The 17,984-nt window shown below is 31.5% G+C and overlaps 1 protein-coding gene across 1 annotated transcript in view; it reads right to left on the bottom strand.

The window, feature by feature from the left end:
• LOC126770807 (uncharacterized) overlaps positions 1-6,510 on the bottom strand; it is a 70,245-nt gene extending 63,735 nt beyond the window's left edge. The window contains exon 1 of the mRNA XM_050490378.1: positions 6,467-6,510. The gene's annotated coding sequence lies outside the window, so the exon portion shown is untranslated. The remainder of the gene's footprint in view (positions 1-6,466) is intronic.
• Positions 6,511-17,984: the final 11,474 nt, after the last annotated feature.

Below are 17,984 nucleotides of genomic sequence, written 5' to 3'. Positions count from 1 at the left end.
AAAGAATTTTCAGGAGAAAATTCGACAAACACTTACAGATTCCAGAATATGTGCAAATTAATTTTTAATGGTAAATAATAATTGTAATAATTTTTATATTAAGTATGAGTTCAGTGTAAAAAAGTGCTGCATTTTCTCCTTGTTTCTACGATGATGAACTATTGAGAAAGTTGCAAAGTAATAGCGGTTGGAAATATTGGAATACAACTTCAATGGCGCCTGTCAGCGATACTTTCATGTATATTGTTCTTATTGTAGTTCATTGACACTTCAAAAAGAACTTTATATAACGTTCAACAAAGGCACATCAGAAAATGCAGAGCACTTGAAAACTCGTCTTCACGTACAGGCGTAATTAACAATTGACTTATACTTCTTCTAGTATATGATTTTATCTCGAACTAAATTATTAGTGTGTACTCTTACATACTTATAAGTATATATTATTAGTAAGATAATGATAATAATCAATGTACACTTATGTTTATCATAATGCACTTATAGAACATTACGACATGACACGATACGAATTTAAGATAAGAAATTACTTGGCGGTAGGGCTCAGTGCAAGCCCGTCTGGGTAGGTGTCACCAACTTATCACCCAATCTACTGCTAAACAGCAATACTTAGCACAACTTAAACAGCAATTACGTTGTTGCGTTCTGGTTCGAAGGGTGAGTTAGCCAGTATAACTACAGGCACAAGAAACATAACATTCTATCATTATTCCCAAAAAAAATTAAAAAAGGTTAAATTAAAAACAATAAAAATAAATTAATGTATAAGACGAAATAAATGTATTGTAAGTAACTAATTATGGTTGATTTTAAAAGATAATTTGAATTTCAAAGTTACCCCGTTATTGTTCGGTTGAAACATGTATATGAGACGCGTCTACATCCGAAGTATTGCTAAAGTTGCGAAGTTATAGCGAAACACACTTGAAATAACTTAACAGAATGTTATAAATATTGTATTCTGAGCGTGTGATGTATGTTACTATTACATACGATGAAACTACAAAAGAGTTGTATTTCAAATTCTTAAGAACACTATGAAATGCCATTGATTTTATTTTATTTGCATTCTAAAGTGGTTTGTGAAAGACTACTTCTAATTGCTTGGGATAATTATATAATATCCTGGTCGATTTCGGACATGAACATAATTTGCGTATGTTCAACTTAAAAAAATATCCGATACTCGTGATTTGAATTTAGAACCTCAGAATCTACAAGATATAAATATAAATACCATTGGATAATTATAGAGACTTGTTACGACCGTGTATTTGGCCGAATATCAAATGTTATGATCCATTTGGTAAACTATAAATTATTTACATCAAACTAAATAATTATAATATTAATTAAGTGCCAAATGTAATGTAGTTTAAACGCAGTCTTCTATTAGTCTCTATTAATTAGACTGATGTAGTCGCGAAGATTAATCTAATAAAATAAGGCAATAAATATACAAAATGAACACATGTGAGTAATATGATAAGTAATTATGTCATATCTTATATGTTATTAGATATAAACAAAAATAAAATACCATATAACGATCAAGCTGTTACATTTGTATGGAATGAATGATGTACTATTTTGATGCGTGTATTCTTGAAATATTATAATTATTGTGTTCAATGTCGCATATCACTTTCTGACATTTTACGACCGTTTTCTGCGGTGAGCTTCAAGTTTATTTTTAGAACCCTACAGCCCTACAGTATATTAATTTTAGTAGATTACCTTAAAATTCTGCCCTGTCGCAATGTATCGAATCAAATTATTTTCCTTAATATGGATTTATATAAAATCTTAGTCTTATGTTTCAAGGTCGTGTTTTGCGGTGAGTTGGGTCTGTTTTTTTCGCGTTTACCAGCAACATAGTATTAGTTATGTTATTATGTATGTACATTATTCTTATATATAAAATCCTTCGCCATTTATTTCAATTTATAATTGGCTTCACGTCAAAATGGCTTAAATTTTTACCGGAAATTTAAGTTGTGCGCTTATTATATATTTTAGGCTACAGGGCAAAAACATCCTCTCGTGTTAAAGAATATGTAGTACAAGCAATTACATACGTCGCGAATTTTACGCATTAATAATATGTTAAAGTCATGTACATATATAATGATAAATATCTTAATAACTAATTTGAATATCGTATTAAGCTTAAACTCGCAGGCGAATGCGAGCGCAGAATCTGTCACCTTAAGACCTTAACACAGCAAGTCGGAAGGACTTAGTTAATTTTATGCCGTTCACGGCTACTTTAATTTCTCGCTTGGTTGATAATTTTCTGGCGCCCGCATCCATGGAGAAAATCTGAGTAAAAGTTCGCCCTGAAATATTATTTAAATGCAGATGCTGTATACAGCTCGACTAATTATATTATTACGTTTATATCTCACTACAACTTCAAAGTATGAAATCATATACTTTCGTGAATTGCAAGGATACGTTTTATATAAAATTAAATGAATATCAGCTGTGTCGAGTGCCATTGCGGTTCATTGGAGGTCACGTGCGTCGCACATTAGTGCCTATGAGCAGTATTCGTTAATATTAAGACGCGCGATCACTTAATACTTTATTTATTTATTAAGTATTTTATTATAAATTTTATTCAATTTTTTATTGATAAATTATGAATAAATTTAAGTCAAATAATAGGTTCAATGGATCTTAGTAATTTCGAAATGAGCCTACATCCATATATATGTATACATAGAGTTTGTATGGTTGATCTCAGAACCTTACAGACCGATTAAATTTCATCATTTATGTGTAGCCCATTTATTAAGGAACGTTATAGGCTATATAACTTTGAGCTAGAGCCCTTTGTAGCTGAGCAATTACCGTAAATATCACAGCTAATCTGACAAACTAAATTAATATAAGATAAATGAAAGAACACATCCTATGTATAATATAAAACATCATTAATTCAAAAGTAATATGAGTAAAAGTTTGACACATTTAAACAGGGTGGAGTATGCGTTGATTTTCACGCAACGTATTTTGTAATGTACGATAGGTATTTATTAATATAATATGAAATTTCATGACATATACGGATTATTGCCATTCAAAAGTTTTTATAAAAGCATACCCCTATATATTATTTTTCGTATATATATATTTTCGCTATAAATTATTTTTCGATCGATTTTTGAATTCATAAATATACTTTAAATTCATAGATTAAAAAACGCACGAAAATGGATAACTATGCACGCAGCTATGGATTTGGCTTGGTATAGATAGCGATATTATCTTCTTCATTATATCTTAATTCCATCGTGGAAATCCTTTATTGGAGGTTATTGTCCAGCAGTGGACATCCAAAGTATCAATCATCCAAGTAAAGTTAGATAATCATCGTCATCTGGATTGATGACGATGATTATCTAACTTTACTTGTTAATCTGTGGTCAAATCTTGCAACTGAATTTTATACTAGTTCTTATTAACTGCTTTATCTGAAATTTAGAATTCTTATGAAATTTCAGTGGCAATGCAATAACATGGTACCATGAAGGATAATACAGAGCTTCGTTTATTTTATTTTATTTTTTTATAATAATACATTTAAAAAAAAAGGAACAGTATATAAAGGTGACTTGGTCAAAGTGAAATCATGTCATGTCGTATCTATGTTTTAACACAAATATACGACTTACCGAGGAGACCAGGACCCCCAAATTTACTGGTGGTAGAGCTTTGTGCAAGCTCGTCTGGGTAGGTACCACCCACTCATCAGATATTCTACCGCAAAACAGCAGTACTTGGTATTGTTGTGTTTCGGTTTGAAGGGTGAGTGAGCTAGTGTAATTACAGGCACAAGGGACATAACATCTTAGTTCCCAAGGTTGGTGGCGCATTGGTGATGTAAGCGATGGTTAACATTTCTTACAATGCCAATGTCTAAGGGTGTTTAGTGACCACTTAGCATCAGGTGGCCCATATGCTCGTCCGCCTTCCTATTCTATAAAAAAAAAGGTACCCACTACCGGGCTAAGGAGGAGGTTAATTATATCAACGAAAGATACTAAACGCACCAAGCGGACACCAGGTAGGAGAGGACGGCGGGTAAAGGGTCATGTACGCGTAAGAGGAATATAAGAAGTCCTGCCGTATGCCGTCACAGCATATGAGTCGGTCTAGCTCCCAAGACGTGACAATAGATGTTTCTTACATGTCACTTAAGATGTTATATCCATTGTGCCTTCTGACTGGTGATCATTCAAAATAAAATACAGCGATACAAAATATTGCTATTTCACAAAGCCCGGCCGTATGACGCGACGGATAACCAGATTATACAGATTTATCCATATGCGTAGTTTCAAATCAATGAAAATACAGCGGCAATAAAATGTCTTTAAAGTCGTAAACATCGGACTCACAAATTCGTCCCAATCAAGCCGATCTAAATATAATTCTTAGGCAATCGCTCTACTTCCATAATTTATTTCATTCTTAATTCAAATATTTTATAAATAAAGAATGCGTTGTTAATACTACTGATATTTTTATTTTTACATTAATTAATAAAAGAGGAAAAGGAATTTCAGCAAAATTAAACCAGTATGCTTTTATTAATATATCGTATCCGTTGTCAACTGTACTTTTAATCAGATGGTTCGGTTGTTATGAAAATTTAAATCGGTGTGATAACCGTAAAGCATTATAAAGCTCATCGAAATTACAAAGTAACGTTCCAGTCAGCGTGAACTCTGTTTTTATGAACAATTTGATCGTTTTCTGAATCGAAATGGTTATTTTGTTTCAGTGAAATATGTAGTCTATTTAATAAAGATAACCATAAACGTTGCTGATCTATTTCGACCGTATTATTATTTGATATAATTATTTACCGCGAGTAACTTCGTTTGTTTGGATGAAAATATTGATAAGCATTTTAAATCTTATAGCGATTCATTCTTTTGCTTCAGTCAATCGCGGAATATTATTTAGCACTCAGCTAGCATACATACATTCTAATTGACATAAAAAGCCGTAGTTATTTTTCACAAACAAATCAACAACGTCAAGAGTGAGGTTATTTTTGTTTTATTATTTAAACTTAGCGAAAGTGTTACTCCACAAGTGTAGTCGCTAGGCCTAAAATAAAATAGATACAGTTTTGTATTAAACAAAACGAAACAAATGGTACTTTTTTGTATCTTTTATGATTTTCAGATGATTTAGTAACGAATATTTAAACATTTACAAAGGTAAAATTTCTTCAAAAAGTACACTTTTTTATACTTTTGCTAGCAACAAATCTCATATTTGAGAGTTACTACTCACTAGATAGACCATCTGATGACATTTGAAACATTTCCGCGAACATGACATCTCATTTGTCAAAACCGGTAGAAACGTACAGAGCCCAAGTGTGAGGTAGCACAAAATAATATGTAATACTATGACATATTGGCACGGCTCGAGCTTTTTTTTTAAATTTAATTTGTTTATAATATCACCAATAAAATAGGCAAAAATCTTTATTTGCATTCACACAAAAATATAAAAGTTTACTGAAGTAAAATTTTTTAAAACACCCACGAGACATCTTCTCATATAAAGTAAAACTTAATACATATTTAACAAATATATATATATATATATATATATATATATATATATATATATATATATATATATATATATATTGTGTGTATAACGCTTAAAAATTAAAAAAAAAATTAAGTACTCAGTAAATCCATTCCAATCCATCCACCCATAACTAATATGCTACATATTAGTTATGGGTGATAATAACTATTTTTACTAATTATTTTTGATTATATATTTTGATTTTATTATTGGCATTATATATAAAATCTTCGACTAACAGAGCAAATTATCGTCTTCATACTATTAGTCAAAGATTACCTATTTCTCTTTCTAAATCTAAAACAATCTGAAAATAATTCACTGCTGAGCCGCGTTATTTTAATTAAGCTTGATCAATAGACATTTGAAATAACCTTGGCTAATTTTAAAGTAAGAATGGATTATCCAATTTATTGTGTTATAAATAAAAATATATATCGTATACATATTTTATAGATTCACATTATTTTTCCTGATAATTTAAGAAACATAAAAAGTCGTCCATTAAAAATGTGTTTTTTTTTGACCACACAGACTAGTCAAAATAAATAAGCTAAAGACACTCAAATGAAGTACAAACCAATTCTATGAAAATAATATTGTATAATTCGCCGACAAAAATTTAAAGTTGCGACGGAAAAATTCACTCAACAAAATATTCAGACATTCAAAATTCAATGTAGAAAATAAAAAAATAGACTCATGTTTCCTAATTTTGTACGAACAGTAGAACTCCTTTTCATACCCATAAAAATGTTTTCCTCTCGCGTCGTTCCGTTTTATAATAAAAAAAATATATGAACTTATTACATATGAAATTACTCACGTTTCGTAAGCTTCGAATCTCTGTAGCTTGTACTAGTGACTTTGAATGAGGAACTGGTGTGGTTGAACATTTTCGCCTGTGCCAAGCCAAGCCCTTTACTAATTACACGCCGACCGCACGAAAATAGCGCGCACTTCTTGCCGCGAAACTTCGTTAAAAATTCGCTGCAGATTCGTTTTGCATTTACGTTCACAAATAGTTTTTATAATATAATCTTGCCGGATCTGTAAAGCGGAATATGTGTCGATACTGAAATTCGTGCGGGCGCGGCCTAGATGCGTTATTTTTGTTTCACGCCACTCACGATGTGTTTATTCAATTTTAATAACAATATTTCACTCTGCATCGTTAGTTTATTCATTTACATCATTTTAAAATCAAATTTCACACAGTTAACTCATATTTACTTATTGTAATTAAAGAGAACGTTCAATAAAACATTTTACTTTTGGTCGCTGAAGTTTAATTATCAACTTTAATTAACAACTTTATTGCCGTTGAATATGGCATTACGAAATTGATGTAATTATATCATGTTCGTCGTAATTTATTTGTATTTGATCTGTCAATAATTATGAAAATGCAATTATTTTTACCATTCATACGAAATCAGTGTTTGTAATCATTCTGTTAATATTTCGGCAAGTATAGATATGATCAAAAATAATTCGAAAGTAATATTATTTATTTTATTTTTTATTTAACTATTAGATCACAAAAAAGTACACACAAATACGTAAGTACAAAGCTGACAAAATAAATACCTCACATAATGAGACAAAATAAGTTACCTCAGGCGATAACTGCATCAAATAAGGCAACGGATTGCAACACAAAAAATAAAATCGAAATATAAGACAAATCAAAATTTCCAATTGCAAAAGTAATAATAATTATTATATATATATATATATATATATATATATATATATATATATTATATATATATAATATTATTATTATTATTATATATAATATATATATATATATATTATTATTATTATATATATATATATATATATATATAATATTATTTATTATATATAATAAAATAACAATGTATGAATAATTAAGTGTTGCTTATTATTGGCATTATGGTCATTTCAAATTTGTTTTTCCATATTTGTATTGGTTTATACAGGTAAATATGTTATAAACGGGTGGATCATACTTAATGTGTAATTTTATATTTAAACGTATGTAAGTAATAATATGTACTGTTTTGAATCATAATTTGTCGTACAAAACATACCTTGGACCGTATTCTCTTTGTACTACTTAAACAAAAAAAATGAACATTTTTAAATTGCAGAAACTTACAAACGTAACAAACATTGAACAAAGGAATAATTTTAACACACATCATCCCAGCATATTAAAACACAAAGAATATATTATATTCGGGATCATTTTGTGACTTTCATAAAACCGGATAGGGTTACATCCGCTCACATGATACACAAATTCAAGCAAGCAAAATTTCCTGAATGGCTGAAGATAAATATAACAAGGCGTTTGAGTATTGTCAGTTGTGATCGTGGATTGTGATGGAGTTGAATAAATTTAACACGATTAATCACACGTATTGATATTTATCGCCATGATGAATTTGCTGAATCCTTTTTAACAAACAGCGCCAAATATATTCGTGTGAACGCGGAAGCTATCTTCTTTTTATTATCGACATATATCTGCGACTGCTATAAATCAAAATAAGAGATTGTAGTTGTTATGTTCATTATAACAAGCCGTTTCGTTCGTTGATGTTATATTTATTTTCTCGTTATCGATTTACTATAAACAGTTTGTGTAAATTATAAATTATGTCAGACTTGCAAATATTTGTTTAATATGTATTTAGATTTACCGTGGGTTTTCACGGTAAATCTTTTATCTACGGTAACTTTAATAATTGTGACAAATAATCTTAATATATTTTCTTGATAAAGCTTATTAAAAATAAATTCACCATCACTACATATTATAAAACCTCGTCCCTCAACGCGTATGTCTGTCTGTCTTTTTGTTCCCGATAAACTCAAAAACTACCGAAAGGATTTTTTAACAGTTTTTTACCATTGAACGAAGCGATTCTTGAAAACGGTTTACGTATATAATTCGTCTAACGAAATCTAACTTTTTATCATTTTTAATCTGTGATAATCGCTGTTTTATGCGGCCATTTTATTTTATGAATTGTCCACATAGATAGCTGTAGTTCTAAATTTAAAATAAACTAATAATGTAATGGATGTATGATAAAATATATAATCAGGCTTTTCGCTGATGAAACAATATATCTCATCAAGCGAATGGCTCGACATCATGGCTGTTAAAATATTTAATACTGATTGTGTTGCTTTAAAATTAGTAGCTTATGACATAGTGTCGGATTTCGTTTTATCATTAACGGTCGCTTCGTTGCATCATTGAATATTTAATGCAACCAGCTCAGCATTATGTTAAATAATATGACAATTATAGTTTATCTGAAAATCTTGAAAGAACAACCATTTTTAGTTTTTTGATTTATTTTGCTTTTGAATATATTAAAATAAGACATAACAAAATTCGATTTAATTTTGTGATAATTAAACTACAAACAATACGTAAAACTACAGTTGTCATTTTTTCTCTTTTTTTAACAATAAAAATGGTAACAATAAATCATCGATAAAAACAGCTATAATATTGCGGATTTTTTTTAGAACTTTTTATGTGGAACAATTCAGTCAAACATTATTTGCACGCAACTTTAACTACTCGGCGCACGCCATGGAAACTTACAGATTAACGAAATTTTCCGACTAAGTTGACGAATATCAACATGACATTAACTGTATATATATATACAATATTAGGCCTATTCTGGAAAAATATATAACATATGCCATACAAGCAACGATGATGAAGTTCTCCTGTCCAGTTTCGGTCACACACAACTGCACATGGGGTATGATAGTGCACTGCTTATACCTGTGCACAAAATCACACTTCAATTCCTTCGCTCATAATATGATAGCACGGCGACCATCACGAACAAAATTAGATCAGGCCCAGGAGTATATACTTTACGTGCTCTCTGAGGCACACCAACCAACACTGCCAAAACTTTCAAATCTAAACATTCCGGGGTTCAAACCTTCGGATTTGCACTCATTCATTAACTACTTATTTTCAAATTTATAATAACACTTTCATGTAATTAGTCTAGTAATTATTTATCTTATATCCTTACACGTTAAAACATAATCACCTAAAAGTGATATATAACAAAGTGGCATAACCATAAATTTTTGTATTATCGGGCGCATGCCACTCCACTATTCGAATTATTACAATGGCATATATTTCGAAACGGCAATTATTGTTTCATTTAAATAAACAGATACAATGGACCAGCAACCCTATAAATTCAATTCGTACGACAATTACAATTGTTTATTTATTATATATGAATAATGACGAGTTACAATAGAAAACGGTCTTATCTTAAGTGCTGGAAAAGAAATATTTCAAAACAAAATGAGGAAAATTTTCCCATATTCGTTTGTTCTTTCCGTGATTGTGTTATTCGCGTTGTCACTATAATTATGATGTTATGCTTCGATATATTTTTTAAATGACACGTAAGCGTATGTGGCAAAGTGGATGGAGTAAGTGAATCTTATACGCTGATTGGAAGTTCAACTCTAGTCAGACTCTGAATATTTTTAGAAGTCACTTAGAACTTCTAACAAATGGATAAAAAAAACCGTGCTATCTTTTATATAGTGATATATAATTTTATACTATGTAAAAATATTGTTGTGCGAGAGTCTTTATTTTGCAATAATTCCTAAGATTTTAATTTTTTTTATAGACTTGGAAGGTGACGAGCATATAAGGGCCACCTGATAGTAAGTGGTCACCAACACCCATAGACATTGGTATTGTAAGAAATGTTAACCATCGCTTACATCACCAATGCGCCACCAACCTTGGGAACTAAGATGTTATGTCCCTTGTGCTTGTAATTACACTGGCTCACTCACCCTTCAAACCGGAACACAACAATACCACGTACTGCTGCTTTACGGTAGAATATCTGATGAGTGGGTGGTACCTACCCAGACGAGCTTGCACAAAGCCCTACCAACAGTATTACTTTAATTATATAGTGTAAAGGACAAATATGTTTAAAATTAGTTATTATCTTAAGTGGAACACTTAAGATAATAAACATATTTATTTATATATATATCCTTTATTATAAATTATAAATAAAAAAGGATATATATATATATATCCTATCCTATCCTATATATATATATCCTTTTTTTATATATTTATAATCCTAAAATTTGTGTTGTGTTAATATCAAGATATATAATTAATATATTGTCACCTCTTTGTCAATACATTTGTTTTAGCAATTTAAGACTAATAATTTAAGTCATTTATACATGTAATAGTGAACTTCTGATGTTACTCGTAAATTATTTAAAATAGCGACAACTCTTAAAATATAATCAGTTTTCATTATTTATAAAAAAATCATTAGTTATACAATTATTAATCATATAACATATTCAGAGAGTATAATTAAAAAAGTATTTAAGGCTATTCATAATCTTATGAGAAGTAAAGCATAACGTTTTAATTTAATTGGTTCGAATATATTAATGAGGCAGTCTACTTGACACTGTCAATATGATACAGCAGAAATAAGTTCTAAAAAAAAAACGAAACGACAATATGTTCCAAGATGCTTTTAATAGAAATGATTTATTTTAATTGAATTATTTCCGTTACCTTAAAAAAAAAAGTTTCTCTCCATCTATTTAAATATGCTCTTTTTCAGTCTGTAATTTTATATTATCCGGTATAAGGCATAATAAGTGCTAAGACTAGTTAAGTTAATCAGAGTAAAGTTTAAGAAACTTTAATGATGAAAGGCATAATATCTAAAATATTTGCTAATATATTGTAATAAATAACGGTACTTGAACGAGGTTCCAAATTAAAATTGGCACACCCTTACCTACTATTACGGACAACTTTCATAATACACATCACATACACAAATTAGGACCTTTTCATATCAAATTTGTAAAGTTCATCAAATTTCTATTGTTTTCGGTAACCAATTAAGTATTAATATTTAAAGCGTAAAATTATTAGTTTAAAATAATATAATTATGCTCGAAGCCGACAATGTTTTGTGGGTCGTAAGCACGTAATGATACGAAATAAAAAAGTAATTTAATTAATTTAATTAATTTTAGGATTATAGGTCGAGATGGCCCAGTGGTAAGAACGCGTGAATTTTAACCGATGAACGTGGGTTCAAACCCGGGCAAGCACCTCTAAATGCACGCACACACACAAGCGCGCGCGCTTGTGTATGTACGTGCGCGAATCCCGGAACAGAACCACTGAAATTTTCATGTGCTTGTTTTATGCTTACAATTCTCTTCTTCTTTTTCTGTCAAATTGCATGTGTTGTATGAAATTCAGTCATAATATATATGTATGTATACATATAACTAGTTCATCTCCCTAAGAGGAGAGTGATTATAGCGGGGATGACAATATCCCAAGGGGTCAGAATCAATCATTTGACGCTTTAACAAGGTACACCTTTTTTCCTTTTTCAAATAAGTCACTTTATTTAACTTTTGGACTTTGATAACATGGAATAACAATAGCGTTTAAAAAATAAAATCTGAATGTGAATGGAATGCTAAAAGTAACTTCCAACAAATAAAAGTCGTATATTTAAATATTGCCCAGATGAGCCGAGAGGGTCCAGTGGTAAGAACACGTGAATCTTAACCGATGATCGTGGGTTCAAACCCGGGCAAGCACCACTGAATTTTCATGTGCTTAATTTGTGATTATAATTCATCGTGTTTTACGGTGAAGGAAAACATCGTGAGGAAACCTACATGTGTCTAATTTCACTGAAATTCTGCCACATGTGTATTTCACCAACCCGCATTGGAGCAGCGTGGTGGAATAAGCTCCAAACCTTCTCCTCAAATGGGGAGAGGAGGCCTTTAGCCCAGCAGTGGGACATTCACAGGCTGTCACGGATATTTAAATATTTAATGAAAACAATCCTTCTATCTTTTTTACAAGAAGAAATTAGCGCAGTTAGAAATATTATCTAATAACATCATTAACCTTGCGAACTAAGAAGTTTGTCCCTTGTGCCTATAGTTACTCTGGCTCACTCACCTTTCCAACCGGGACACAACAGTAATAAGTATTGCTGTTTGCGGTAGAATATGTGATGAGTGGGTGGTACCTACCTAGGCGGGCTTGCACAGAGCCATACCACCATGTTAAAGTATATGAATAACTAGATTTTCAATGGGAACTGCGTTGACAATACAGATGTCTTTCTTTTAAAAGTAGAAAAACACTTCAATTATAGTTTTCCTAATTTGCAGTGAGGCTTAGACGTATGAAACCATCACCATTTAAAATATATATACAACTATTAATTGTATTTTATCGATTTGAAAACATAACGTACGCCTATTGAGGCGCTTTCGCCGGTTCGGCATACTTTTGACAATCAAAAAGCAAGTTTAAAAGTTTTTATACTGAATAAAGATTTTTGGCTTTACTTATGAACGCTGCTAAGCAGCTATTTAGTTAGCTTCATCTATTTCTATCATTATAGATTTGACATTCAAATGAAGAATAGACAGCATTGGTTAACCAATCAATCGCTAAGCAACGTTTATAAGTTTGTTTTTGATAAATTCACAACGTAACATTTAAATCACAACACAATCAAACCTTGTTTTCATATATTTACCATAAATCATCCAAATAATTTGCTCAAATGCAACCATTCGAAGTCAATGTAACTTATTAAGCAATTATTAAGTTATATTTTAAGCTGTTAACTCTAAAGTACTGTAACATCGATATTTGCTGGGTATTTCAAAGTTTCGAACATATTTTGCTGATAGTTTGCAACTGTTTTGAAGTTCGAGTATAGGTACGTTCACTGATAGTAGGTAAGGGTAATGAACTCTACGTGGTCTAAACTACGAGTAACTTCACCTCGCCGATCGTAATAAATTAATTATCGTATTGCTGGACCAAATGGGGTTTGTTATATTAAATATGCTCGTGGATAGATATTGCTATTATTACGGTTTTCCAATAGTGTCTATTATAAATGTGTAATATATACATATATTTAAACATAATTATTCTATAATAATGCCTAAAATTGTTTTTTTAATGAATCTTAACCGAAGATTATTGTTTCAAACCCAATCAAACACAACTGGAATTCATGTGCTTATTTGCTGCTTATAATTTATCTCGTTCGCCGAACACCGGGTGAAGAAATATAATGAGGAAATCGACATGTGTTGTTAGAAAAAAAAGACATCTGTATCCACTAATTCACATTGGAACGTGGTGGAATAAGCTCCAAATCTTTTCCTCAAAATTGAGAGGAGGCTTTAGTCCAGCAATGGGACATTTAGTTACATTTACTTTAGGACCACTGTTACTTTACTTTTTCAAATAATGCACCCCATTGGTACATTGCGGTCCCACGGTCTTGGTGGGTAACACCCACTTATCAAATACTTCTACACTTATCAAATCTACCACCTCAGGTTAGTAATTTGTAGAAGTATTACTATATTGTAGAAGTAAGCTGCAGTTTAAACGTAAATTACAATCACAAGGAACAAAACATATTAGTTTGTAGCACATTTTTGTCGTGAGGAGTGTTATAATACTTTTCACAGCAGAGTTTATGAGTGATCGCACCACTTACTATTAGTTACCATATGCGTTTTTAGAATAAACCAAAAAAAAATGTTTCTTTAATTATTTCAACATATATCCAAACCAATGTTCAAAGTTGGAATCAAACACCTACAGCATAAACATCACCAAGATAAATGAGCTCATGTAACGTAAATATAAATAATTATTCTGAACCCGAATCGAACCCGCTAGCGTCAGCGTGCTGCCATTTCCAATGACTACTGTAACCAGTCACATAATATACATATAACATTCACTTACGTCAAAGAGATGCTAATATTAGACACAATGTATACTGAGAGCTCGGTCAGACGAGCGTATCTCATCTAACTATAGCGGCCGTTGATCAGTTTATTTATTCTGAACGAACAAAGTAAAGGGTAGCGAAAGGGGTCACCACAGTCGGACGATCAGGATTTTTCCATTCATTAGCCTCAAGTCCTGCATTGTCCTAGATAGGCATCGGGCTTCATTAAGCATTCCCATATAACCATCCACCTGTAATCTTGGCTAATATTGTCGGCTCTTCAAAGGATGTCGCACATCGGCTTTACGTGATACAAAAGGGAATGTTCCAGAAATATATTCTGAACCTGCCCTTGTTTGACTACGCATAATATTATAAAATATAAAACATTTTTATATACAAATAAGAGACAATGGCACAGCGGCTAGAACATGTGAAACTTAAGCGATTATTGTGGGATCAAACTCGGGTAAACACAACTGAGCTTTCACGTCCTTAGTTTGTATTTATAATAAGAATAATCTATATAACAACGGTAGATTATAAAAAACCAAAAAGGCTTAACGAAATCAATTCACATAATACGTTTGTGAAATTTAACTCGTTAGACAGTTATACTAAATTCTAAATAACGTATCGATTGCGTTAGAATAAAACCAGCAATTAACCCCGCTTGATAGGCAAATGAGTTCCAAGAAAGCCAAGAGGTTTCGAAATTAACTTTATGGAAGAAAGTACTATAAACTCGGGAGAAATGTAAAGGGGTCTTCGAAGAGATTTACATAAAACCGTTGAATCCACCGCGAAACTGATATACCTATTCATTTTCGAGTTCGAAACTTTCATTATCAATACCGTTGGGTTAGCTCTTCAAGTTTCTCTATCAATAACTAATGAATTCTATTACTGATGTGATATACATCAGCAATTGTTTATAGATAAGAACCGAAATCGCTTAGAGCATCGAAGGCATTGCTTTTAACCAAAGTTCACAAAGTCCAATTCGTGCTTCAAATTCATTAACGAAACATTGTAATGTCTTCATCATGCATTTATAAAGATTTTAGATTATTGACTTGAGAAAAAGTGTTGACAAAATAAGAACTCTATTAACAGTTACGGCGACCATTTTTATGAGAAACTTTGCTAACTACCCAGGATAAACATTATAGTGCACAAATGTGTGCGCACAGAGAGCGCTCTGACATCGTGCTCTCATAGCACGATGTCATCATGATAATGATGATGATAATGATGATTCCTCTCTCTCATAGCACAATGAGAGAGAACATCTGACAAGACAGGTTAAAGTACAGTTCACTTACTTGTTCAAGTACAAAAGTGTTAGAAAGTCCAAGTTCAGGGCTACTGGAAATTTCTCGATTAAAAATTCAGTTACTTTTTAATTGCTCGACTCAGGATTTAAACCCAGGACCTTGAAACCTACGCTCATATGCTAGACACTAGATCCAACGTGGCAGCTCATTTACCATACTATCGACTATTAGACAACAAGCGATATTGGATATTGCAATAGGTAATATATCAACTTGGCTCGAAGTGAACTTAATGTTTGCGGTAAACCAAAAGTCAGCCTCAAATTATTGGTCTAGTTAATGGAATAGTCTATTCAGGAATATTTGACTCTGCGTCTTAATTTTATTATTCCATTCAAATAGATTCAAATTAAAATGCTTAAGGCCTTTAAATTAAATAGCCTAATATAAATTCTGAATTTTAATACAAGCCTCTTGATAAATAATTGAAAGCAATAATTGTATTAGTGTAGTCAGATCGAAACTCTATACCTTTTTGTGTGTATTTCGGGCACAATCTCTTTTTAATGATATAAGTTCTTCACTAATCACCAAATTATTACAAAAAATGTTCTTAAATTTTCGATATTCACACAATTAATATAAAGGTTATTTGTTCTGAAAAAATGTGATTCGATAACAATCATATAATCACTTTATCATGACAGAATTAATTAATTAAACATTATATTTACAGTTACGTAGCGTTTTAAAGTTTTATTTCCATTCAAAACATTGCTATGAATTATTTTGTGAAAATATTATGCTGAAGGATATTATGGGAGTATTTTTTTTATATTAACCATATAATCCGTGCCTTGAGGTTAAGCCCGACTCATAGGCCGTGACGGCAACCGATAGACGCCATCTTATGCGTTCCTCCTCTATACGTAGTATTAAACGTGCCACTCACTTCTCTGCTACATAATACAATAACATTATTTTATTTATACAAAATTATTTTTTTATTTATTTGATTCCTATCACATCAGTCGGGCGTCCCATGCTGGCCGTATTTTTTTAAATGTCAAACGTTCAGAATAATGTAGTAGCAACTAAAAAGTTTCAATATTTATTTTCAATAGTTTTAAATATATAGCTCATGCACAATATATAGCTATTGAAATATCTACATTATAATCTAAATTATACATCTAAAATATTTTTTTCTTATAAGCACTTTTGTATCGTCATTTACAGTATTCAATTAAATAAAAAACTACTACCGGTTTGGAATGTACATTCTACCAGCAGTTCCTCAATCATAACTCTTATTCACCGAATCAGTAACAACCTGTGAATGTCCCACTGCTGGGCTAAGGCCTCCTCTCCTTTTTGAGGAGAAGGTTTGGAGCTTATTCCACAACGCTGCTCCAATGCGGGTTAGTGAAATACACGTGTGGCAGAATTTCGGTGAAATTAGAAACATGCAGGTGTCCTCACGATGTTTTCCTTCACCGTCAAGCGCAAGATGAATTATAAACACAAATTAAGCACATGAAAATCAGTGGTGCTTGCACGGGTTTGAACCCACGATCATCGGTTAAGATTCCCGCGTTCTAACCATTGAGCCATCTCGGCTTCCACTACGGCTATCCACCAAGTCACAGTATGTTTATTAAATACAATTCAATGATTACTATTTATTATGTAAATTAACAAGTTTTTTTTATGTTATTATTAAAAAACTCCAGCATTTCGCTTCAGTAGCTTATTGTACGCGTGCGTTCATTAAACATCACAATAAAAGGGAGTGGCAATCACACAGCGAATAACCTCTCTGTGGTCATTAGCTACGTGAGTGTACAAAATGAGCGATCTCGTATTTAACATATATTAAAATGCATAATATTTATTTTTAATTATTTATTTAACAATAGTCATAGAATGTAACTATGTCATCCAATAGCAAAAAAGTAAAGACATTGAAATTACATATTAGATACAATACTTGCAACTTATTGAGATTTTTTTATACTTGTCAACCTCACGATTTGTTCAATTTATCGATATTTCAACTTTATTTTCATCGCCCATAGACATGTACCACCAACCTTGGGAACTAAGATGTTCCTTGCGCCTATGGTTACCCTAGCTCACTTACCCTTCAAACCTAAGAATAATATTCGACGGGCCGGTTGGCGTGGTTGGTAGATACTTGCTTTTC

Source organism: Nymphalis io, chromosome 9 (genome assembly GCF_905147045.1).
Source record: "Nymphalis io chromosome 9, ilAglIoxx1.1, whole genome shotgun sequence".
NCBI lineage: Eukaryota > Metazoa > Arthropoda > Insecta > Lepidoptera > Nymphalidae > Nymphalis > Nymphalis io.
The sequence above is the reverse complement of the archived record's forward strand: the minus strand, read 5'-3'. Positions and strand labels throughout refer to the sequence as shown.